The following is a 15,621-nucleotide window of genomic DNA, read 5'->3' on the forward strand; positions in this document are numbered from 1 at the left end:
TCATTGTTTAACATCGCTGGCTTCAGTCCTGGCCTCTCCGCGCTTTGTTGGGAGATAAGAGGGAGAGGCTTGTGCTTGTACAGGGAGCCAGGAGCAGCAGGCAGAAGGCCTGGGAGATAAGCAAGCTGGCCCGGGTGCAGAGCCATGATTTACATAATCACGCCTCTGCTTCCTGGTGAGGCGTCAAGAAACACGGGGATGGCCTCTATTGATCTTTGTTGAACTAGAATACTAAACAACATGAGAAAGCTTATAACTTAAAGCTTTGATTAATATTTCTCACATTAAAAAAGTAGAACAGCTGTGAATTGAATTCTGTTATACACTCTGCCAACACTCTATCTAAACCAAACAACAAAAAAATCAGTTTCAAAGGAAAGGAAGATTTCATACCCAGGCTGGCTAGAGGTTTAAAATTATTTCTAGTTTATAGGCAAAAGAACATGACGAACCCATAACAAAGCTGTTTCTTTAAGATTTCATTCAGCTTCTTCCCATCCTCATGAGGTATTGGGACTTAATTTTTCAGTGCAGGATTTTTTGTTAGCTCTGGAGAATAGTTTATGTTTACTAAATTTAGAAGAAATTACATAATAACCAAATATTTACGTTCCCTGTTACATTCTTAAGGCTCTTAAGATGTTATTGAAATAGATATAGATGAACTGTATTTTCTATGTGTATTTTAGCCTCTGTATAAATTAATTTGATCTTTTCTAAAAGTTCATAATTCTTTAAACCAATTCAAATGAATCAGTGTGTAGGTAACACCTTATGTGAGACTCCAGGAGTAATTTGGGTTTTTAAGACCTGCTATTTGAAGATGATTGCTGACAGAATACTTCAAGAACATCACATTTGCCAAAGTCACTTAACAGATAAGGATTCTGGTGGCTCAGAAGAGTGAGCACTGGACCCTGTACAGAAGAAACATGAAGCGAAGGTGGGCCATCAGGACAAAAGCTGGTTCTTCCTACTTTCACATTGTTAACATCAGTATTACATTTCATAATGTTCAGAGTTTGCGGGATTCAGCACTGAGTAACAGGATTTTTCGTACTCATATCACAACAATCCATGAAAGCAGTTTTAAGTCTGGGCATAATGTTCTCTTTTAACACTTTGCGCATCTGCCCATAACAATGACTAGGAAGGAACTAGATTTGAACTGTTTGGGAACAGTGCCATGAGGGAGGGGCATTTATAGCATATTAGGCACATTTTCAGAACCACACCCTCTTCTCATTTACATGTCAGTTTTGCTTTTGAGGAATCCCTATCCCTGTCTGTCACCACTTTTACAGATGAAAACATTTTTCATTTATTCACAATGTTTTTTATTTTCTTGGGACAAGTACAGTCAAACCCAGAGGAGCCGGCAGCTTAAACTAAGAAATGGAGGTGAAGTCTTTTCCAAGCAGCAAGCCGACTGGAAAAATTGACCCTGAGAGGCTTAAGCCCCCACAGTGCACACAGGACCCAATCAGCCCATCTCGGCCAACCACAGTGTCGTCAAAGCAGGGCCTTGACTCTGGCTCGTACACACATGCACAGTCTGCAGAATTAGGGCCCCAGGTTTTCTTTGTAGCCTTACCACAAGGGGCTTTGCTGCAAATGCAGAGGGAGAGTACTCTGTACCCTGTGTTCATTCCACACTGTCTTTATGGCAGCAAATAGCCCCCACTTCCAGAGGGAAGGCTCTAAAATCAGCTGTTAGTCCTCAGTGTGAGTAGGAGATGTGCTAGGGGCGGGAGGGGGGTTGCCAAAAGATGCCACTGGTGGAAGATGCCATCTCCGCAGACTCTCCCTGCCCCAGTGCTGTTGCCTGTTACCCAGGGCAACCAGTGAGGGCCGTATTGGCCAAGTAAGTGTGCTGTTCCTCAGAACCCCTGCCAGCCACAGGTGAGGGTGCAGTTTTTGTTGTTACATGGGGGGGTGCTCAGCTTTTTTAAAAGAGGTTTTATAAAACAAAACTATTTTCCCAGTCAGAAAATGTTATTTTAAAACATCTACTTCATATCTTTTCTGCCCATTGCTAGTATTGATAATGCACAGTGTATAATATGTATTTGAGCTGCCTTGTTAGCTAGCCCTGTAGTTTGTGTTCCTTTTGATTCCTTCCTCATTGACCAACAGCTTCTAAAACGTAGTCAGTGTTAAAATATGAGCTTCAGTGAACACACACATACGTGTGTATATGTATTTGTGTGTGTGTGTTTTGTGCATATATGTATATGCATTTAACATACACACATACACATACACATTTGGGTGAGGGACTAAGTCTGCGTTTCCAAGCCTGTTTCCAGGGAAGGGGGCCCAGCAGGGAGGCCCTTAAAGGGTTAACTGGAATGGGCGCCCTTGACTGCTGGGAGGGGCTGATATAACCCCTGCAGCTCACAGCCAAGTGCATCTGTTCGCCATGAGGTCATTCTTCTGCATGCTAATGATTTGGAAAATCAAGTCTAATGTTTGACATTATCAGAAAGGATACAAATAGTATAAATCTTTACTTTTTGGAAACTACGCTGCTAAAACAAAAGGAGAAAAAAGGAACTTTAGTTTGGCCTTGAGGTTTTTTTTTCCAGAACTGCTTTAAAGATTGTGCCTTGACCTTGAAACCTTGGAGAAATCCACTTGTGTCTGGTGATAAATGAATAACCAAATCACATTACAGTCACAGCTAGAAATTTGATAGTTGAGGACTATAGGTATGTCTAATTTAATGTCTACTTATAAGAATTTCCAAATGCCTTGGTCAGAAGCCAACGAAGAGGGATTCCCCTCAAAGAATCTCTAAAACCAAGTCTGCAACGAGTGGTTCCTCTCAGAACACGCAAGTTGACTGCGTTTGTTGGCTGCAGGTGCCGGCACTGCTTCCGGCTCCTTCCTCCTTTGATTCTGCGGCAGGAGCCAGCAGAGGGAGCACAGATCTTTGTTTGTTCGCTCGCCCTACATAAACACAACATTTGACTCTCCAAGTCAAGAAGCTCTTCCTCCTTTATGATGGGCTAGATGGTAATGGCTCCAGGATTTAGAACAAGTGGGAGAAAATTCCTTGCTGGGCTCCAGGAGATCTGCCACTTTTAATGTAGGTCATATTTGGAGCTTAAACCACATTCATCTGAGTCCCAGGATGTTGATGCCACTGACTCTATTGTGCAAACTCAAGTTTTCATCTTCCACCCTCAGGAAATGCTTGGGTACCCTCTTGGAAAGAATTATTATGCTCACCTACATAATAAAAGACTTCAGTAATTTTTTTCTACGACAAGATCATTATATTAATTTAACAAACTATCAGAAGACACTGCCTGGTGTCACTGGATTATTCTGGTGACCAATAAAAATCTCATAAGACTGGAGATCATGGGAAGATGGTGGCGTGAGTAGTTCAGAGGAAATCTTCTCCCTAAACATATGTATTTATGAAAATACAATAAATACAACTATTCCTAAAAGAGACACCAGTGCATGCAGTACAACAGCCGGGATACATCTACATCTGTGAGAACTCAACATCACACGAAGGGGGTAAGATACAAGCCACGGCCAGGCGAGACCCGAATGCTCCCCCACCCCAGAACACAGCAGGAAGAAAGGAGTCGGAAAAGGGAGGGAGTGAAAGCCCAGGACTGCAACACAACCAGCTCTAGAAATCCACACCCAGAGCACAGACACAAGGTGCACGGGGTGCTGGATATTAGAGAAACGGGAAAGCAAAACCTGTGGGCAGTCCCCGCTACCAGCGCCCCTGAGACAAAAGAAAAGTGAGTGCTTTCTGCAAGTCTTAAAGAGACAGGGACGCCATAGCTGGACGAAGTTATCCTGGCAGCTGGGAATACTGGGGAAACTTAGGCGCCCTAAACCCTGGGTAGGCAGTGCAGCTCGGAAGCCCCTCACAGCACTAAGCAGCCTGCCAGTCGTTCCTCCAACTGGCGCAGACCCCGACACACCGGCCCAGTAGCGGGAGAGTGGCAGCACGTGCCGGGGACAGCAGTGCCAGAAGGGACCGGGAGCAGATCTGTGCGCAGCAGGAGAGGCTTGTGCTAGCCTGCAGTGGCATGACCGAAAAGCCTGGGTGCGGCTCACGCACACTGGCGGCAGTGAAGCCAGAGGAGCCCGGTAGAGGCCTGCATGGAAGAGCCCCACGCACACCTGCAGCAGAGCCAGAGGGAGCAGGCCCTCTCGTAGCAGCTGACCGGAATCCCAGCCCAACACACAGACGCCCGAGCCAGACCCAAAGGCCACTGCTGCCACACAGCTGCCTGGCAGGGGTGCTGCTAGCACGGAGGAGTGCACCTGGCATGCCTGCCACTCCCCGCAGGGCTCCGTGTTGCTCTGACGGAGACTGTGCCCACAGCAGCTTAGGGGAATAACCCGGTGGCTGCTCCAGGAGTGCGGGTAACCATCACAAGTAGCGGAGAAGGGCAAGGCATCCAGCAATCAGGAAAGGAGTTTCTTCTCCCAGCTGACACACCCGCAACCTGCCTACAGCCACCGCTATCATCATGAAAAGGCAAAAAAATTTAGTCCAGTCCAAGATAGTTCAAACAACACCTGAGAAAGGATCTGCAGAGGCAGACCTAACCAGTCTCCCTGAAAAAGAATTCAAAATAAAAATCATAAACATGCTGACAGAGCCACAGAGAAATATGCAAGAGCTAAGGGATGAAGTCCGGAGGGAGATTAAACACATCCAGAGGGAGAAATACAGATATCCGGAGGGAGATTACAGAAGTGAAACAAACTCTGGAAGGATTTATAAGCAGAATGGATAAGATGCAGGAGGCCATTGATGGAATAGAAACCAGAGAAAAGGAATGCATAGAAGCTGACACAGAGAGAGATAAAAGGATATCCAGGAATGAAACAATATTAAGAGAACTGTGTGACCAATCCAAAAGGAAACAATATCCACATTATGGGGGTACCAGAGGAAGAAGAGAGAGAAAAAGGGACAAAAAGTGCCTTTGAAGAAATAATTGCTGATAACTTCCCCAAACTGGGGGAGGAAATAGTTGCTCAGACTACAGAGGCACACAGAACTCCCAAGAGACAGGACCCAAAGAGGACAACACCAAGACACATAATAATTAAAATGGCAAAGATCAAGGGCAAGGACAGGATTAAAGGCAGCCAGAGAGAGAAAAAAGGTCACCTACAAAGGAAAACCCATCAGGCTATCATCAGACTTCTCAACAGAAACCTTACAGGCCAGAAGAGAATGGCATGATATATTTAATGCAAAGAAACAGAAGGGCCTTGAACCAAGGATACTGTATCCAGCATGATTATCATTTAAATATGAAGGAGGGATTAAACAATTCCCAGACAAGCAAAAGTTGAGGGAATTTGCCTCCCACCAAACCACCTCTACAGGATATCTTAGAGGGATTGCTCTAGATGGGAGCACTCCTAAAAAGAGCACAGAACAAAACACCCAACATATGAAGAATGGAGGAGGAGGAAAACAAGGGAAAGAAATAATCATCAGACTGTGTTTATAACAGCTCAACAAGCGAGTTAAGTCAGACAGTAAGGTAGTAAACAAGCTAACCTTGAACCTTTGGTAACCATGAATCAAAAGCCTGCAATGGCAATAAGTGCATATCTTTCAATAATCACCCTAAATGTAAATGGACTGAATGCACCAATCAAAAGACACAGAGTAATAGAATGGGTAAAAAAGCAAGACCCATCTATTTGCTGCTTACAAGAGACTCACCTCAAACCCAAAGACATGCACAGATTAAAAGTAAAGGGATGGAGAAAGCTATTTCTTGCAAACAACAGAGAGAAAAAAGCAGGTCTTGCAATACTAGTAATCAGACAAAATAGACTTCAAAATAAAGAAAGTAACAAGAGATAAAGATGGCCATTACATAATGATAAAGGGCTCAGTCCAACAAGAGGATATAACTATTATAAACATATATGCACCCAATACAGGAGCACCAATATATGTGAAACAAACACTAACAGAATTAAAGGAGGAAATAGAATGCAATGCATTCATTTTGGGAGACTTTAACACACCACTCACTCCAAAGGACAGATCCACCAGACAGAAAATAAGTAAGGACACAGAGGCACTGAACAACACACTAGAACAGATAGACCTAATAGACATCTACAGTACTCTACATCCAAAAGCAACAGGATATACATTCTTCTCAAGTGCACATGGAACATTCTCCAGAATAGACCACATACTAGGCCACAAAAAGAGCCTCAGTAAATTCAAAAAGATTGAAATCCTACCAACCAACTTTTCAGACCACAAAGGCATAAAACTAGAAATAAACTATACAAAGAAAGCAAAAAGGCTCACAAACACATGGAGGCTTAACAACATGTTCGTAAATAATCAATGGATCAGCGACCAAATTAAAATGGAGATCCAGCAATATATGGAAACAAATGACAACAACAACACAAAGCCCCAACTTCTGTGGGACGCAGCAAAAGCAGTCTTTAGAGGAAAGTATATAGCAATCCAGGCATATTTAAAGAAGGAAGAACAATCCCAAATGAATAGTCTAATGTCACAATTATAGAAATTGGAAAAAGAAGAACAAATGAGGCCTAAGGTCAGCAGACGGAGGGACATAATAAAGATCAGAGAAGAAATAAATAAAATTGAGAAGAATAAAACAATAGCAAAAATCAATGAAACCAAGAGCTGGTTCTTCGAGAAAATAAACAAAATAGATAAACCTCTAGCCAGACTTATTAAGAGAAAAAGAGAGTCAACACACATCAACAGAATCAGAAACAAGAAAAGAAAAATCACAACGGACCCCACAGAAATACAAAGTATTATTAGAGAATACTATGAAAACCTATATGCTAACAAGCTGGAAAGCCTAGGAGAAATGGACAACTTTCTAGAAAAGTACAACCTTCCAAGACTGACCAAGGAAGAAACACAAAATCGAAACAGACCAATTACCAGCAACAAAATTGAAGTAGTAATCAAAAAACTACCCAAGAACAAAACCCCCAGGCCACATGGATTTACCCCGGAATTTTATCAGACATACAGAGTTTTCCAAAAAATAGAAGAGGAGGGAATACTCCCAAACTCATTCTATGAAGCCAACATCACCCTAATACCAAAACCAGGCAAAGACCCCACCAAAAAAGAAAACTACAGACCAATATCCCTGATGAACGTAGATGCAAAAATACTCAACAAAATATTAGAAAACCGAATTCAAACATACATCAAGAGGATCATACACCATGACAAAGTGGGATTCATCCCAGGGATGCAAGGATGGTACAACATTCGAAAATCCATCAACATCATCCACCACATCAACAAAAAGAAGGACAAAAACCACATGATCATCTCCATAGATGCTGAAAAAGCATTCGACAAAATTCAACATCCATTCATGATAAAAACTCTCAACAAAATGGGTATAGAGGGGAAGTACCTCAACATAATAAAGGCCATATATGATAAATCCACAGCTAACATCGTACTGAACAGTGAGAGGCTGAAAGCTTCTCCTCTGAAACCGGGAACAAGACAGGGATGCCCACTCTCACCACTGTTATTCAACGTAGTACTGGAGGTCCTAGACACGGCAATCAGACAAAACAAAGAAATACAAGGAATCCAGATTGGTAAAGAAGAAGTCAAACTGTCACTATTTGCAGATGACATGATATTGTACATAAAAAACACTAACGACTCCACTGCAAAACTACTAGAACTAATATCAGAATTCAGCAAAGTTGCAGGATACAAAATTAACACACAGAAATCTGTGGCTTTCCTATACACTAACAATGAACTAATAGAAAGAGAAATCAGGAATAGAATTCCATTCTCAATAGCATCAAAAAGAATAAAATACCTAGGAATAAACCTAACCAAGGAAGTGAAAGACCTATACCCTGAAAACTACAAGACACTCTTAATAGAAATTAAAGAGGTCACTAACAAATGGAAACTTATCCCATGCTCCTGGCTGGGAAGAATTAATATCGTCAAAATGGCCATCCTGCCCAAAGCAATATACAGATTCGATGCAATCCCTATCAAGTAACCAACAGCATTCTTCAATGAACTGGAACAAATAGTTCAAAAATTCATATAGAACCACCAAAGACCCTGAATAGCCAAAGCAATCCTGAGAAGGAAGAATAAAGTGGGGGGGATCTCGCTCCCCAACTTCAAGCTCTACTACAAAGCCACAGTAATCAAGATAATTAGGTACTGGCACAAGAACAGAGCCACAGACCAGTGGAACAGAATAGAGACTCCAGACATTAACCCAAACATATATGGCCAATTAATATATGATAAAGGAGCCATGGACTTACAATGGGGAAATGACAGTCTCTTCAACAGATGGTGCTGGCAAAACTGGACAGCTACATGTAAGAGAATGAAACTGGATCACTGTCTAATCCCATACACAAAAGTAAACTCCAAATGGGTCAAAGATCTGAATGTAAGTCATGAAACCACAAAACTCTTAGAAGAAAACATAGGCAAAAATCTCTTGGACATAAACATGAGTGACTTCTTCATGAACATATCTCCCTGGGCAAGGGAAACAAAGGCAAAAATGAACAAGTTGGGACTACATCAAGCTGAAAAGCTTCTGTACAGCAAAGGACACCATCAATAGAACAGAAAAGTATCCTACAGTATGGGAGAATATTTTCATAAGTGACAGATCCGATAAAGGATTGACATCCAAAACATATAAAGAGCTCACACGCCTCAACAAACAAAAAGCAAATAATCCAATTAAAAAATGGGCAGAGGAGCTGAACAGACAGTTCTCTAAAGAAGAAATCCAGATGGCCAACAGGCACATGAAAAGTTGCTCCACATCGCTAATGATCAGAGAAATGCAAATTAAAACCACAATGAGATATCATCTCACACCAGTCAGGATCGCCATCGTCAAAAAGACAGACAACAACAAATGTTGGCGAGGTTGTGGAGAAAGGGGAACCCTCCCACACTGCTGGTGGGAATGCAAATTAGTTCAACCATTGTGGAAAGCAGTATGGAGGTTCCTCAGAATGCTCAAAATAGAAATACCATTTGACCCAGGAATTCCACTTCTAGGAATTTACCCTAAGAATGCAGCACTCCTGTTTGAAAAAGACAGATGCACCTCTATGTTTATCGCTGCACTATTCACAGTAGCCAAGAAATGGAAGCAATCTAAGTGTCCATCAGTAGATGAATGGATAAAGAAGATGTGGTACATAGACACAATGGAATATTATTCAGCCATAAGAAAAAAACAGATCCTACTATTTGCAACAACATGGATGGAGCTAGAGGGTATTGTGCTCAGTGAAATAAGTCAGGCGGAGAAAGACAAGTACCAAATGATTTCACTCATATGTGGAGTATAAGAACAAAGAAAAACTGAAGGAACAAAACAGCAGCAGAATCACAGAACCCAAGAATGGACTAATAGTTACCAAAGGGAAAGGGACTGGGGATGATGGGTTGGAAGAGAGGGATAAGGGCGGGGAAAAAGAAAGAGGGCATTACAATTAGCATGTATAGTGTGTGGGAGGGCACGGTGAGGGCTGTGCAACACAGAGAAGACAAGTAGTGATTTTACAGCACCTTACTACGCAGATGGACAGTGACTGTGAAGGGCTATGTGGGGGGGACTTGGTGAAGAGGGGAACCTAGTAAACATAATGTTCTTCATGTAATTGTAGATTAATGATACCAAAATAAAAAATAAAAATAAATAAAAAATAAAAATCTCATAAGACTGCAGACATGTTACACATCAGTCCCAAAGGGAATCTGGCATACAGACACCACACAAACTACTTTTCTAATTCACCAGCCTTTGCCTGGAGGAATAAAGCTACACCTGACTTTCATTTGCTAAGACCCCTGAACTGCAAAGTGGTTACATGTGCCAAGATATTATAGGCTTGTCATTCCACATGCAGTTCCCAACATGGCCATTTCACTGAGCAGTTAGCAATGAAGGTGATCCCCAGAAATAACACAAGAGAGACCTGAAATCTAACCGCCAAAAGGTGAAAGATTTCCCGCATTCCCTGAGGGTGGTCAGTACACATTTGTTCAGTGTCTTCCTCTTCTTCTTCCTGTCTTCCTCCCTCCCTCCCCCTTTTTCTCTCCTTCCCTTCGTCCCTCCTTGTTAAAGTGTCTTGACAAGGTTTTGACTGATTAATAGCACTTCTTATGTATTTATCTTCCTCATAAATGTGCTAAAGCCAGTAAAGAGCATCATCGAATGGAGAATTAGAAGGGACTTTGGTAGATAGCAGGTCTAACCCCTAGTAACTAACCATGCCAGTTTCGAGTGAGCTGAGAACCACGCCAGCAAGGGGTAGCAGAGCGAAGGCCAGGGGGTTGCACACTGTCTCCTCCCCGACGTGGGATCTGGGCAGGGTCCCTGGTGTTGTCCAAGACCCAGATGGCCGCCAGCTTCCCCTACTGGGTAAGCTGTCCCCAAACACTGGTTGTTAGTCACGTTGGTCAGAGTCCCTAACCAGCCAGTTATAAAAGAGCTTTTGAATCTACACAAACCATGTTGCCCCTGTGAGAGGAGGAGGAGAGAAGTCTCATCCGTCTTTTCAAGCAGGGCTACTCACCAAAGCCATGCCTGCCTCATTCTTCAAAATGTCTTCTTGAGGTAAGACTGAAGTTTGGGAAAGACATTAAATTACCTGACAAGTTGACAGCAGAAGCTCCTGACATGTGATGATGTGGTTATTGGTCACTCCTGTCCAGGTGACAGCTCACAAATGTGACAGCCAGCACACTGTGGTGGTCTCTGGGGTCATCTCACAGTTGTGGCTACAACGTCCTTTAAGGAGCCCTCTCCTCTCCTCTTCTAAGCAGCCTCCTGGAGCCGAGGAGGGAGCTGGAGCCCAGCACAGTACTGGCTTCCCCAGTCAGCAGACATGCCGCACGTGCACACGCTGCTGGTGGGTCAAGCCCCTGGGTTCAGGCAGGTGTCCCAAGACCTAGACGGGCTTCTAATTTCTGGGGGTGCTGGCAACACAGCCAGGATCCAGGCCCAGAGCCCATGCACCCCCACACCACTGCCAGTCGCTGGCGAGGGCAGAAGGAGGTGCCCGTGAGCAAAGTGCTGACCCTGCTTATCCCCCTACCAGGGTTTGCACGTTTTTCCGCCCTTAGAACTGACCACGGCCCAGGCTTGCCTTCCCTTGCTCTCCTTCCTCATCTCTATTCCACTACCTTCTGGTCCTTCCTTGCTCAAGACTCTGGAAACTTCCACCAGGAGCTGTCCTTCCCAGCTGCCTTGGCTCCTTGCAGGGCAGTGAGCCGGGTTCTGCAGCCAGGCAGCTCCAGCATGTAGTCTCAGCCAAGCGGCCCGTCACTCTGCTCCTCAGAGTATTATTCTGTAAACTGGATCCATAATAGAGCCTTCTTAAAGGGCATTCTGAAGGATGTGGTAAGTTAATGTGTGTAAGGAGATGACAGCAGTGCCCAGCACGTAGAGAGCCCTGAGCAGCCATTCATTGGACTACCATTCTCACCACCCTGCCTCTCTGGGTTTTTCTCCACTCTGTCCTGTGCAGCCTCTGCCTCCATCCTGGAACATACTGCTGCCTGCCCGTCACCCTGTCTCCTAGAAGGGGACATGCAAGCCGGGGACCAGGACACCTGGAAAGGCCAGCCTGGCACTCACCCTATGGGGACAAACCCATAAATCAGAGCCACTGATGCTGGGTTTTTTTTAATATTAAAAACTAGGATTAGAGTTCAGAACACCATTCAGATCATCCAGAAGTTCCCTTTAAATACAAGTTCTCTTAGGTCTCTGTGTAGTCAAGAACTCAGGCCTGCCCCACTCCACACCCTCAGCTATCTTGGCTGCAGCTGAGCCATGTGTGGCCACATACAAACAGCTAACCACCTGCCTGGATGGTTCCTCCATCCCAACAATCCCTTCCAGACCCAGCCCAAATCTTCCTTTCCACATACCAGCTCAGTTCTGACCCCCTCTGCATAGTATCTGTGTTTTTGAAACTTCAGATGTATCCTCCTGGAAAAGATGATAAAACTTCCATAGGAATTTTTTAAACCACCCAGAATCAGTGGTGCTGGCCCCGGCTGTGCACTGGATTACCAGGGAAGCCAGAGCATCCCGATGCTGCATGCCTCCACCAGACACTTGGATTTACTGGTCTGGGGCGTGGCCTGAGCAAGGGAACTTGAACTTTTAAATTTTCCAAGGGTGCTGTAATATGTAGGCAGGACCAAGAAGTGCTGTCCTAAATCAAGATATCTCTATAATGCTTAGGTCCTCATTTAGGGTCATCTAACTTGTCATTACTCATATCTTGACTTTTCTTAGGATAGCTAAGTCTTTATCCTGTGTGTGTCTTCTTCAAAGATTGTATCTTTACAGAATGATGCATGTAATTTCTTTCCTATGCCATCCATATCCAACAGGAGTAAAATAGAAATGTGGACAGGAAGGACTCAGGCTATTGCTTTAAGTAGTACAGGTGTGTATCCAGACCACAGATGTGTGTTGGGCCTGATGCAAGATGTGGAACAAACACCTGTCATTGTGTGTAATCTGTCCCTCTCCCTTCCTGGTCTCTTAGTGAAAGTGGCCAGTGATAAACAACATGGCAAAAGTGGGTGTAGAGAAAGGCGGGGGAAGCTAGAATCAATCCACAGACTGGATAATGCAGTTTGAACAACTGAAACTTGATTCGAGATGCTTTTGTAAATGGCACTGAGGGTTCTAAAGAGAATTCTCAACTGCCCTGTTTGCAACCACATTTTGCCTCATGCTTATTCATCTCTTGTTCCTCTTTAACGTGCCTCAGTGTCAGCTCTGGGAGGTGGAAGAAAGTGATGAAGCAAACATATGTGCATTCAATTGGCAAGAAAAGACAGTGCTACCTGTCAGATGTTACCATCTCTGAATTGGCCTCCTTCCTCCGGCAGCTGCTGCCAAGCAGGACCATACTGAGCATTTTAAGGCTCTGGAGACTTTGTGCTCTATGTCTCCCCTTCCCTTCAGGAGCTTGCAGTCTGAGTACAGAAAAGCAGATACTCGTGAACCTCCAAAATATGGCTATTTACTAATAAGCCTGGTTTAGTTACCTACAAACTATAACTATGTATCAAAAAGATACAGTTCAAAAGAAAAGATGCTGTCAGCCAATAGTCTGGGTCATTTGGGTTGAGATTTCCGTGCAGTCTGCCTTGTGAGTCTGAGAGAGAATGAAAACTTGCCTAATATGTATTAGCTATTCTATTAATATCCTACCAGTCAATTTCTAACTTTCCCACATTGGTGAAGAAGCAGGACTTCTGAGACCTGGAAGGCCTGCAGAAAGGAACAAGATGAAGGACAGTCCATGTGAAAGAGCAGAGAAGAAGAAACAGCTCCTTTCAGAGCCAGCATGGGGACACTCCTGCCCTGTGGAGTTGGTGTGGAGCTAGGGGTGTTCACAGGTTCCCAGAAGAAGGAGGGACCCAAGATCCTTCCTTCTAAAGTGTTGACATTACATTTAATTTGTCCCTTTGGAAGAACGTGAGGGTGCTGTCTTTTCTGTGAAATGCTGCATTTAGGTTAGTCTGATTTCTCAGTCCTTACAGGGTTTGAAGTATAAGTGGAACCTTCCTCCCCACTCACTGCTAATTACGGCCCCAGGGACACTTGAGCAGTTGCCAAGAGATGGCCGGCAAGTACCAATAATTTTTCTCAGAGACAATTTTTGGAAATGACTCTTAATTAAAGCTTATTTGAAATAACCTTGAGAATTGTTTCAGAAGCACCTGGAGCTTCTGGCACCCCAGCTTCGCATTCCTTGTGAACCGTGGCTTCAGCCCTGCTGTCCTGGCTCTAGCAGGTGGAACATGTAGCTGCCGCAATGGGGTGGGGGTTCCTGGAGTACTCAGTGGTTTTGCTTGAATTTCTAGTTAGCAGTGAGCACACCACAACAGAGGCCAAATGGAACACCTCTTGCTAGCATTTAAGTCTGTCGTCAGAGAACAGAAAGACCATTTTATACTCTCATTTTCCCAAAGGATACATGATGATAACCAGGAAATAAACCTCTAAGTGGCATAATAAAGAGAAAAGCCATTCCTTTTCTCCCATTAACCTTTAAAGTCCTTCAAAAGGTGAAAAAAACCACTTGAAAATGGGAAAGATGCCAGTCAACTTCGTAAAAAAAAAGAAAAAAATCCATAAAGTTTTACAGCACTGACATGGCCAAACTTATTTCTCAGGACACAGGGAACCTGGCAGCATCACTGGCCACCGTAAAGGGGGCCGTGACGGAGGCAAACCCTACTTTTGGACTTTTCAAGAATATGAGAAATAAAATCCCAGCCCCACAGAGGATATGCTCCAGCCCTTGTGCCCCAGCCAGCTCCCTCCTGCCTCCTGCAGTGCTCAGCCTACCTGTGGTGGGATCAGCGGCCTGCGCAGGCCAGCACCCAGCCTCCAGCCTCTCTTTCCTCACTGGCGGGATCCTCTGGCCTTGAGATGGCCTCAGGGTGAGGTGAGCCGCTGAAGGGCCTCCAGGACTCCCCTCTGATCTCAGGCAAAAGCAAACATACCCACTCCCTCGCCCTTGCTGCTGAAGTGTGTTTGGGCAGACCCTGGAGCCCGTGCGCGGTAGTTAGGGAAACCCTGCCTCCTAGCTACATCCCCAGGGCTCAGAGAAGCAGCTTAGAGAAACAGCCTGCCTCCGGTTAATGAGGGAGCCCTCTATAACCTGGGTGCACAGCTCTCTGAGGCCAGGTGTTTCCGACCAGGAGAACACTGGAGGGACCCAAGAGAGTCAAGGATGGGGGCCGCAGAGAAGAGGGATTGGCACAGAGAAGAAAGGAAGAAGCCAGAAGTGGGCCTCTACGGGCCACCAGCACTCTGCTCTTTATCCCAGTTACCCAAAGTTGGTGACTTCTGGAGGCCCTATTCAGAGAGTAAAATGTGGTCCTGGGGACACACATGCATCGCTTAAGTTGGTTACAGTTCATAGATTGTTCTGAAGATTATGACAAAGACTATTATAAAGATAGGGGTCTTATAAGGGAGGGGGATGTATGACTGCAGGTCAAACTCTTCCCATGCCCTTTCACCTTCTTCCTCCCCCTACAAAGGGGATCCTCCTCAGGTCACCATACAGACAACACGAGGGTCAAGCCTTCACACATCCCTTCCCTCAGTACTTACTGAGTGCTCAGTACGGAAGATACAAAAGGGGCAAAGCAGCAGCAGCCCCACCCTGTCAGGAGCTGAGAGCTGCAAAGAAGAAAAAGAGCAGGGAAGGAGGCCCAGGAGTCCTGAGAAGGGTGGGGTGCACTATAAAACGGGGCTGAAGAGGCCTCACTGAGAAGGTGACATCTGGGGAAAGACTTGAAGGAGGTGAGGGATCAAGCCATTTAGAATTTGGTGGGAAGCATTGCAGACAGGGAGCAGCAGGTGCATAGGCTGTGAGACAGGAGCTTTCCAGGCACATTCAAGGTCCACAGGAACCCAGCATGGTTAAGGCCGAACAGCCTCTCACCTGGACTGCACAGGTGAAGGGAGCAGAGTGATGCCCCCTGTAGGGGAAGGAAGGAGGTGAAAAGGAGATGAGCAGAGACCT

At 44.7% G+C, this 15,621-nt stretch overlaps 1 protein-coding gene across 3 annotated transcripts in view; it reads left to right on the plus strand.

Annotated features, from left to right (window-relative positions):
* The window catches only part of RALGAPA2 (Ral GTPase activating protein catalytic subunit alpha 2), a 408,980-nt gene that overhangs the window by 378,190 nt on the left and 15,169 nt on the right, over positions 1-15,621 (plus strand). The gene's annotated exons all lie outside the window — the stretch shown is intronic.

This window comes from Manis pentadactyla, chromosome 5, assembly GCF_030020395.1.
Source record: "Manis pentadactyla isolate mManPen7 chromosome 5, mManPen7.hap1, whole genome shotgun sequence".
NCBI lineage: Eukaryota > Metazoa > Chordata > Mammalia > Pholidota > Manidae > Manis > Manis pentadactyla.